The following is an 8949-nucleotide window of genomic DNA, read 5'->3' as shown; positions in this document are numbered from 1 at the left end:
AAAGACACATAATCATTACTTTACTATTTTACTTTCATTACATAAGTTCATACATACGTTCATACTTTATTACTTTCATACTATATAAATTACTATCCTTTTCTATCTCGGATATAATAGGGTCCGATCCTTTCCTTTTCAATCTCAGATATTATTAGGGTCTGATCCCTCTTTCCTTTGTCTATCTCAGATATTATTAGGGTCTGATCCATTTCTTGTCTATCTCAGATATTATTAGGGTCTGATCCCTTTTTACTTCTCTATCTCAGATATTATTAGGGTTTGATCCCTTTCTTCTCTATCTCAGATATTATTGGGGTCTGATCCCTCTTTCTTCATCTTCGTGCATACTGTCTTTACATACCCATAACATACATACTTTCTTTAATCATTCATACATATTCATATATTATACATATATCTATCATACACATTCATCTATTATATAACTACCTCCCTTTATAGCACGTGAAATATCCGAAGATTCTTCACGTACCGACAAGCTTTTAATAACTACCTCCCTTGATAGCACGTGCAGTATCCGAAGATCGTGTATTAACTATCACATCGAGTATGCACACAACCCTGAAAACATAACAAGGAAATGGGGCTAGAAACTCACCTGAATGCGGTTACGTTCACCGTTAATAGTTATTCCCTTCTTGAGCTGTGCACGGCTAACTGTATAATATTTACATGTATCAATTAACTATTACAACTCATATCGTACTTCTATATTTATACAACCCACAACGAACGGGGGTCCGGGGGCAGCGCCCCTGGCATCGGGGTCTAGGGGGGGCAGCCCCTAGCAGGGTCCAAGGGGCAGAGCCCCTGGCTGGGGTCGAGCTGGAACGAAGCCTGATTAAATTTTATTTCCACTAACTGTCTTAACACATTTTCCATTAGGATTTTAATTTATTATTTAATTCGCCATCTCCTTCGCCATAACGAATTAAGCCTAATTCGTTAGCTAATTCGTTACTTTCATATTTTTGTAACGAACTGCCTCCATCTTATCCAGACTTTGACTCAGGGTCAAAGTCAAAATTACCAAGAACATCAACTAGTCAACAAAGTCGGATTTTTGCGATTGAACCCTCAAATCTTAGCGAAACAACATGATTTTGGTACCATTGAACTCGAAATTACAGCGCTAACAAACCTCAATCATCAAATAGGCCAAACGTTTAAGTTTAAAGGGTGCGATTTTTACATCTATATACGGGTTCTTTTAGGTTAACAATTAACCTATCAAATGTTAATCAATTTCAGTAATAGTTGCTTTGTTGGATTCGTTTTCAATATACTAGAACAGATCTATGATTTCTAAACGATTCCGAACCTATATGAACAAGTTCTCGATATAAACGTACCTTAAACGAGCCGAACTACGAACACGGTTAAGCCTTGATGTTGTTTTGGTCTGTCACGACGTTCCAGCACCAACAAGCTCGGGTTCTCACCTTCGGTTCTTGGTTCGGGTTTGTGTGTTTTCCAAGGTGTAGGCTATGGTGTAGAGATGGATAAGAATGGAAAGGATTAGGGTTTAAGGGGTATTTATACTCCCTTAAGCCCATGGACCTAAGGCCCATTCAATCCTTTATTCCATCTTCTAAAGTCCAAGCCCGCCTTCTATTATTTTATTTATCTAAACCGATACACGACACACTATAAAATAAATGAAATTTATTTTATTATTATAACTAAAAGTAGGATGTTACAAAAACCTTACCGGAAAAACATATAAATGTGTATTAGTACAAAATCGGTGAAAACCTAACTAATAAATATACAAACATTCACCATCCAATAATTCACCATCCAATAATTAGTACAAAATTGTGTGAATAATATACTAAAATTAATGAATGTGTAATTTGGAATAAAAGTAAAATTCCGGATTACGTTAAGCTATTTATTTTATGTAACAATACCATCACGTCTTGCAAAATCATCTCTATAGACCAATCTTCTCCGGGTTAGGTATTTTCATTGAGACGGCATAGTTTTAAAATACGAACCTTGAGGACACAATCATTGTTAAGCACATCCAACTGGTTCAACATTGTAATGCTTGTTGGCTCCATCTTCCTGGTTGTGAAAAATTAAAAATGAACAAAATATTAATTTTTGAATAATTATAGTTTGAACCAAACAAGAAAAAAATGAATTATATAAGCACGACCAAAAAAATATGCCTTATAAAGAAACAAATACGATTTTTCTAAATCCGGTGTGATGGTATGAGAATTATTGTGTGAATGTCAGAGTATATATACATAAGTAGGAGATATTTGAATATTGTGATAGTTGAATAAAAAAATAAGGCATATGTAATTTATTTACATCATAAAATTACGGATTTTGAATAGCTTGAAATATGGAAGAAAATTATGAACTATAGTAATTGAGGATTTTTAATGTTTTGTTTTTAACACATTTAATTTGATTTGTATGTAATTTAAATATGGGTGTTATAATGTTTTTAACACGATTATAATTTCAATATAATTAAAATTGATATGTTTGAATCTACACCATATTTCAAGCTAGAGCATAAAGTTAGTAATGTACAATAATAAGTTAGTATTTATTACATGGTGGGCGACCTAAATTCGTGTATGAAATCAAAAAAATAATATACTTACATGTGAATCAACATACAAAAAATAATACCTGATGCTTTAAGTTACCGGTAGTAAGGTTGATCGTTGGTGAACACAGTCATGGGTAGGGCTACATGATGTAGATTAAACGTCCGGATGGTGAACAGCTTCATCGATGGTGGGCAGTTGATTTTCCGGATCGATGAAACCAAGGGAGAGATCCGTGGAAAAGGATGGATGCGTGTAACATCCCGAAAATTCTGGAATAATATTTACTGTATTATTTACGTTGGGTGAATTAATTGAGTTAGTGGAATAATAATAATAATATAATAATAATAAAAGTGGGATATGGACTTGGATTAGTAAGGAAATACCATGGGCTTAAGCCCATGACCCATTATATATAAACCCTAATCACCCATTAATCCATTCATTTTCACATATTTCATACACCATCCAAAACACACACTTAAGCTCTCTCTCTTATCCTCTATTTCTCTAGCCGAAACCAAGAAGAAGAATTGATTTCCGACCCGAGGTAATGATAGTATGATATTGTATAGACCCAAACCCGCCAGATCTAGTCGCGAAGCGACGAGCTGACACCCTCAGCCATTAAAGTCACAAGATCCGGATGGAATCAGGTATAAACCAATCCAAAGATGAGCTTAGGGGTCACCCTAGCTCAGATCTGGATCGAATGGGACGAAAAAAGGTGAAAAACAGTGTAAAATGGGGTAAAATACGTTTTTCCAGCCACCGCCCGGTTTTCCGGCACGGCGGCGCCGGAAAGGCGGCATACGAGGTTAAGGTTTCGTCAGAGAAAGTTCTGACATTCTCTGACCTAACCCTAATTCGTTAACAGAAGAATAACGAATTAGCTTCATTCGTTAAGCAGTTCGTTAAGCCATTCGTTAAGGGGGAAGTAACGAACTAGTAGTGATTCGTCATTCCCATTTGTTAAGAGAAGATAATGAATAAACCCTCATTCGTTAGAAGGTTCATTCGTTACAGAGGGGTCATTCGTTATAAATGCCAGTTCGTTAGAGAGGCAAATTCGTTAAGAAAGAACACGCAAGTTAGGAAGTAACGAATGAACCCCAATTCGTTAAAGAATTGTATAACGAATTAGACTTTGAAAGAATGACAGAAAGGTCCTTGGACTTAATAAAATGGATTAATTTTTCCAAGCTCTACCCCAGCTAGGTGTACAGTTAATCATGCACAACTCAAGAAAGGAATAACCATAAACGGTGAACTGCATTCAGGTGAGTTTCTAGCCCCATTTCCTTGTTATGTTTTCGGGGCTGTGTGCATACTCGATGTGATAGTTAATACACTTACCTAAATGGTAAGTGTATGCCATATATGATTTATATGTTAATTATGTATATCTTGAATGTAAACGAAAGCTTGTTGGTACGTGAATGGTCTTCGGATATTGCACGCATTGACAAGGGAGGTATGTAAATAATAAATGAATGTGTATGATAGATATATGTGAAACATATGAATATGTATGAATGAGTAAAGAATGTTTATGTAAAGACATAATGTACGAAGATGAAGAAGTAAGGGATCAGACCCTAATAATATATGAGATAGAGAAGTAAAGAGGGATCAGACCCTACTAATATTTGAGATAGACAAGAAAGGGATGAGACCTTAATAATATCTGATATAGACAACGGAAAGAGGGATCAGACCCTAATAATATCTGAGATAGAAAAGGAAGGGATCAGACCTTAATAATATCTGAGATAGAAAGGACAGTAATTATATAGTATGAAAGTAATAAAGTATGAACGTATGTATGAAGTTATGTAATGAAAGTAAACTAGTAAAGTAATTATTATGTATCTTCGGGTGCATAATTGAAGGTAAGTGTACGTATTGTATGATGTGTGATTAACTAGAACTCACTCAGCGTAGCTGACTTTTAGTATGCACGCAGGTGAGTAGGATGAGACAGCTGGCTTGAGCGGGGACACATGGCGGAAGAATAAGAGTCTAGCATCTGAAGACGCAAGTTGTTTTATGTTTAATGTTTTAATGTTGAAAGACAAGAATGTTTTAAGACAAGTTATGAATTATTATGGTAATGTTATGAAAGTTTTATAATATTCCGCGTAAAGACTGATAATTTGTAACACCCCCGTTACCGGTGCCTCACATTTGGACGTTGGATTTACTCATAAACACAGCTCTAAATATCAGAGTTAATTAAAACTTTCGCGGAATATATAACTTCAACCATAATATATATTACACAACCTTCAAATCTTGTCGTAACAAAAATTCATCGTTATTTAAACATAAAAGATAATCTTTAAAACATCATAACATTTCCAAGAGATGCCAGTATCTTCAATTCCATGCTATGTGTCCTCATCAAGCGAGCTGCTTCATTCTACTCACCTGCGTGCTGTAACATCCTAAATATTCTAATATTAAATAAAGACAGCCGCGTTTAGTTGTTGGGTGTTAATAATTAATTAGTATTAAATAAACAAAGAATCATGGACTTGGATTAATTAAGGTGGATTAATAGGGTAATGGGCCTTAGGTCCATGGGCTTTAAGGGATATAAATACTCCCTTAAACCAACCTAAAACCCTAAATCCTCATTTCTTTCCATCTTATTCTCTACACACTAAAAAACACACACATACACCTACACCATATACGGCCGAGAGAGTGAGATCTGAGTCCAAACGAACGCTAGTTGGTGATTAGATCGTTATTACACGAGCTATATACAAGATTGAGAGTTCATAAACAAGCTAAACAAGACCAAACGAACACGTAAAGGTATGTCTTTTACCTTAAAGTTCACGTTTGTATAAACGTTTAACCTTGAAACTTAGAACGAGATTATATCGGGTGTAAATGAAACGTAAAGTAGCAAACTTGATGTAGAAACGAACTTAACAAACTTACGGCTGCTTGTGACTCATTTAAAATAAACCCTAGACTTAGTATTGAACGTTTCAATCTTAAAGGTCCAAACTTTATGCGTTTTTGGGTCGTGTTTTATCCAAAATTGGCCACGGGAACGTTTACGGGAATTATTAACATCTTATCAAAGTATTACACGTTAAAACGAAATGATTATAGGGGTTTTGGGATGAGCCGTAGCTGCTGCTGGGTAACTTCGCCCGCAGCAAGTTCGCCCAGCAAGCTCGCCAAGCAAGTTCGCCGCATAAGTTCGCTTATGTCAACTTTGCTGTTGATTATGTTCGCTGATGGTTAAGTTCATTTACTGGCGTGTTCGCTTAATACCAAGTTCGCTTAATGCTAAGTTCGCTTAACACTAAGTTCGCTTAATACTAAGTTCGCCAAAAGTAAAGTTCGCTGAGAAATAGATTAAAATCCTAGTGAAAAATGTGTTAAGACAGCTAACCCCAGCCAGGGGCTCTGCCCCTTAGACCCCGCTAGGGGCTGCCGCCCCTAGAACCCCGCTGCCAGGGGCGCTGCCCCCGGACCCCCGTCCGTAGAGGATAATAATTAAACTAGAAACGCGATAGTTAAATTGATACGTGTAATATATATACAGTTAGTCGTGCTCAACTAAAGAAAGGGATTACTATTATTGGTGAACGCAACCGCATCCAGGTGAGTTTCTATTTCCATTCCTTGTCATGTTTTTGGGGCTGTGTGCATACTCGACGTGTTTGTTAATACATTTATCCTATGTGATAAGTGTATGTCTTATGTGATTATGTGAAAGATATAAATGGTTGCCCGTCAATACGTGAACCATCTTCGGATATTACACGTACTGTCAGGTCGTAACGTTATGAATAATGTATGCATGATATATGTATGTATGTGAAATGATGTATGGTTGTATGGTAACGAAGAGGGAATCGAACCCTACTAATATTCGAAGCAAGAGGGAACCGGGCCCTAATAATACTCGAGGCAAGAGGGAACCTAGCCCTAATAATACTCGAGGCAAGAGGGAACCGAGCCCTAATAGTACTCGAGGTAGGAGGGAACCGAGCCCTAATACTACTCGAGGTAGGAGGGAACCGAGCCCTAATAATACTCGAGGAAAGTAGGGCGTAATGTCCTTTATAACGTAAGATATGAAGTTAAGTATGTATGGAATAAAATGTGAAAGTATGAATGAAAGTATGTAAGTATGTATGTGGTATGATATGCGATTAACTAGAACTCACTCAGCGTAGCTGACTTTTAGTATGCACGCAGGTGAGTGGGATGAGGCAGCTCGCTTGAGGGGAACACATGGCACGGAATTGAAGATACTGGCATCTCAAGGAAGTGTTATGTTAATTTAAAGACAATGTTTTATGTTTAAACTACTCTTAATGTTTATTATGATGAGATTTGAAAGCTATGTAATATATTATGGTTGAAGTTTTTATATTCCGCGAATGTTTTTTATTAACTCTGATTATTAGAACTATGTGAATGAGTAAATCCAACGTCCAAATGTGAGGCACCAGTAACGGGGCCTTACACGTGCATACTAAAAGTCAGCTACGCTGAGTGAGTTCTAGTTAATCAGGTAACATACAATACATCCATACACATTCATATATACGCACCCGAAGGTACATATACATACATAGTTCTTTACCTTCCTTCGTATGTTCATACTATCATACCTTCATTCTTTCCTTTTATACATACACATATACATATACCTCGTCCTAAAACATTCGCAGATATTATTAGGGTCAGTTTCCTACATTCGCGGATATTATTAGGGTCGGTTCCTTACATTCGCGGATATTATTAGAGTCTGTCCCCTGCATTCGCGAATATTATTAGGGTCCGCTCCCTTCATTCGCGTATATTATTAGGGTCCGTTCCCTTTCTAACCATACCTTCCTTACCTTTCTCTACATTCATAACCATAACTTCCATACGTACATACATAATTTGTATAACATATATATAGATATATATATCATATCTTTAAACTATCCCTTGACGATACATGCAATATCCGAAGATCGTTCATGCATCATCAAGCATTCATTCATACATAAATCATATAAGACGTACACTTACCACTTAAGGTAAGTGTATTAACAAATCACATCGAGTATGCACACAGCCCCAAAAACATAACAAGGAAGTGGGGCTAGAAACTCACCTGAACTCGGTTACGCTCACCGTTAATGGCTATCCCCTTCTTGAATTGTGCACGACTAACTGTATAACAATTACACGTATCAATTACTATCACTACCCATATCGTCTTTCTAGTTTAATTATAACCCTTAACGAACAGGGGTCCGGGGGCAGCGCCCCTGGCAGCGGGGTTCTAGGGGCGGCAGCCCTAGCGGGGTCCAAGGGGCAGAGCCCCTGGCTGGGTTTAAGCTGCCAGGTCAGCTTGGAAAAATTTTATTTTCATTAACTGTCTTAACTCATTTGCCATAACGAATTAAGCCTAATTCGTTATCAGATCACAGTCTAATTCGTTATCGGATCACAGGCTAATTCGTTATCTGCTTCCCTGTCCTGATTCGTTAGCCTAATTTGTTATCTTTCAGATTCGCTAGCTGATTCGTTATTCTGGTTCGTCATCTTAACATAGCGAATGGGTGAGTACCGAATCACTTGATTCGTTATTTTAACCAAAATGAATGGTGAGTAACGAATTAACTGCTTCGTTATCTTGCCCATAACGAATGGGCATATGCATTAGTCTTATCCAAATCTTTGACTCAAGGGGTCAAAATCAAAATCATGAAGAACACACGCAGTCAATGTTTATTAGATCTGCGATTAAACCTTCATTCCTTAACGAAACATCATAAATTTGGTATCATCGGATTCGTCTAGCCAACGCCTACAAACCCTAACCATTCAATCGTTCAAAACATCGGGTTTACATGGTGCGATTTATGTATATATATTACGGGTCTTCATACTAACAATTAGCATATCAAACTGCAATCAATTTCAGTAAGTTTAGCTTCGTTGGATTCGTTTTTACCATACTAAAACAGATCTATGATTTCTAGACTAAATCCCACTTAAACGAACAAGTTATCGATATAAATGTACCTTAAACGAGTAGGTTTACGAACACGGTCTAGTCTTGATGTTGTTTTGGTTCGTCACAACGATCTAGCACCAACGGGTTCGGGTTTCCACCTTCGGATCTAGGCTCGGGTTTTTGGATAATGTTTGTGTGTGTTTTTCAAGGTGTAGGCTATGGTGTAGAGACTGATAAAAATGGAAAGGATTAGGGTTTAAGGGGTATTTATACTCCCTTAAGCCCATGGGCCTAAGGCCCCATTCCATCTCTAATTCTATCTTCTAAAGTCCAAGCCCATCATCTTGTAGTTTATTATCT

Source organism: Bidens hawaiensis, unplaced genomic scaffold (assembly GCF_021521415.1).
Source record: "Bidens hawaiensis isolate Kalapana, Puna unplaced genomic scaffold, B.hawaiensis_p1.1 tig00036739_1, whole genome shotgun sequence".
Lineage (NCBI taxonomy): Eukaryota > Viridiplantae > Streptophyta > Magnoliopsida > Asterales > Asteraceae > Bidens > Bidens hawaiensis.
The sequence above is the reverse complement of the archived record's forward strand: the minus strand, read 5'-3'. Positions refer to the sequence as shown.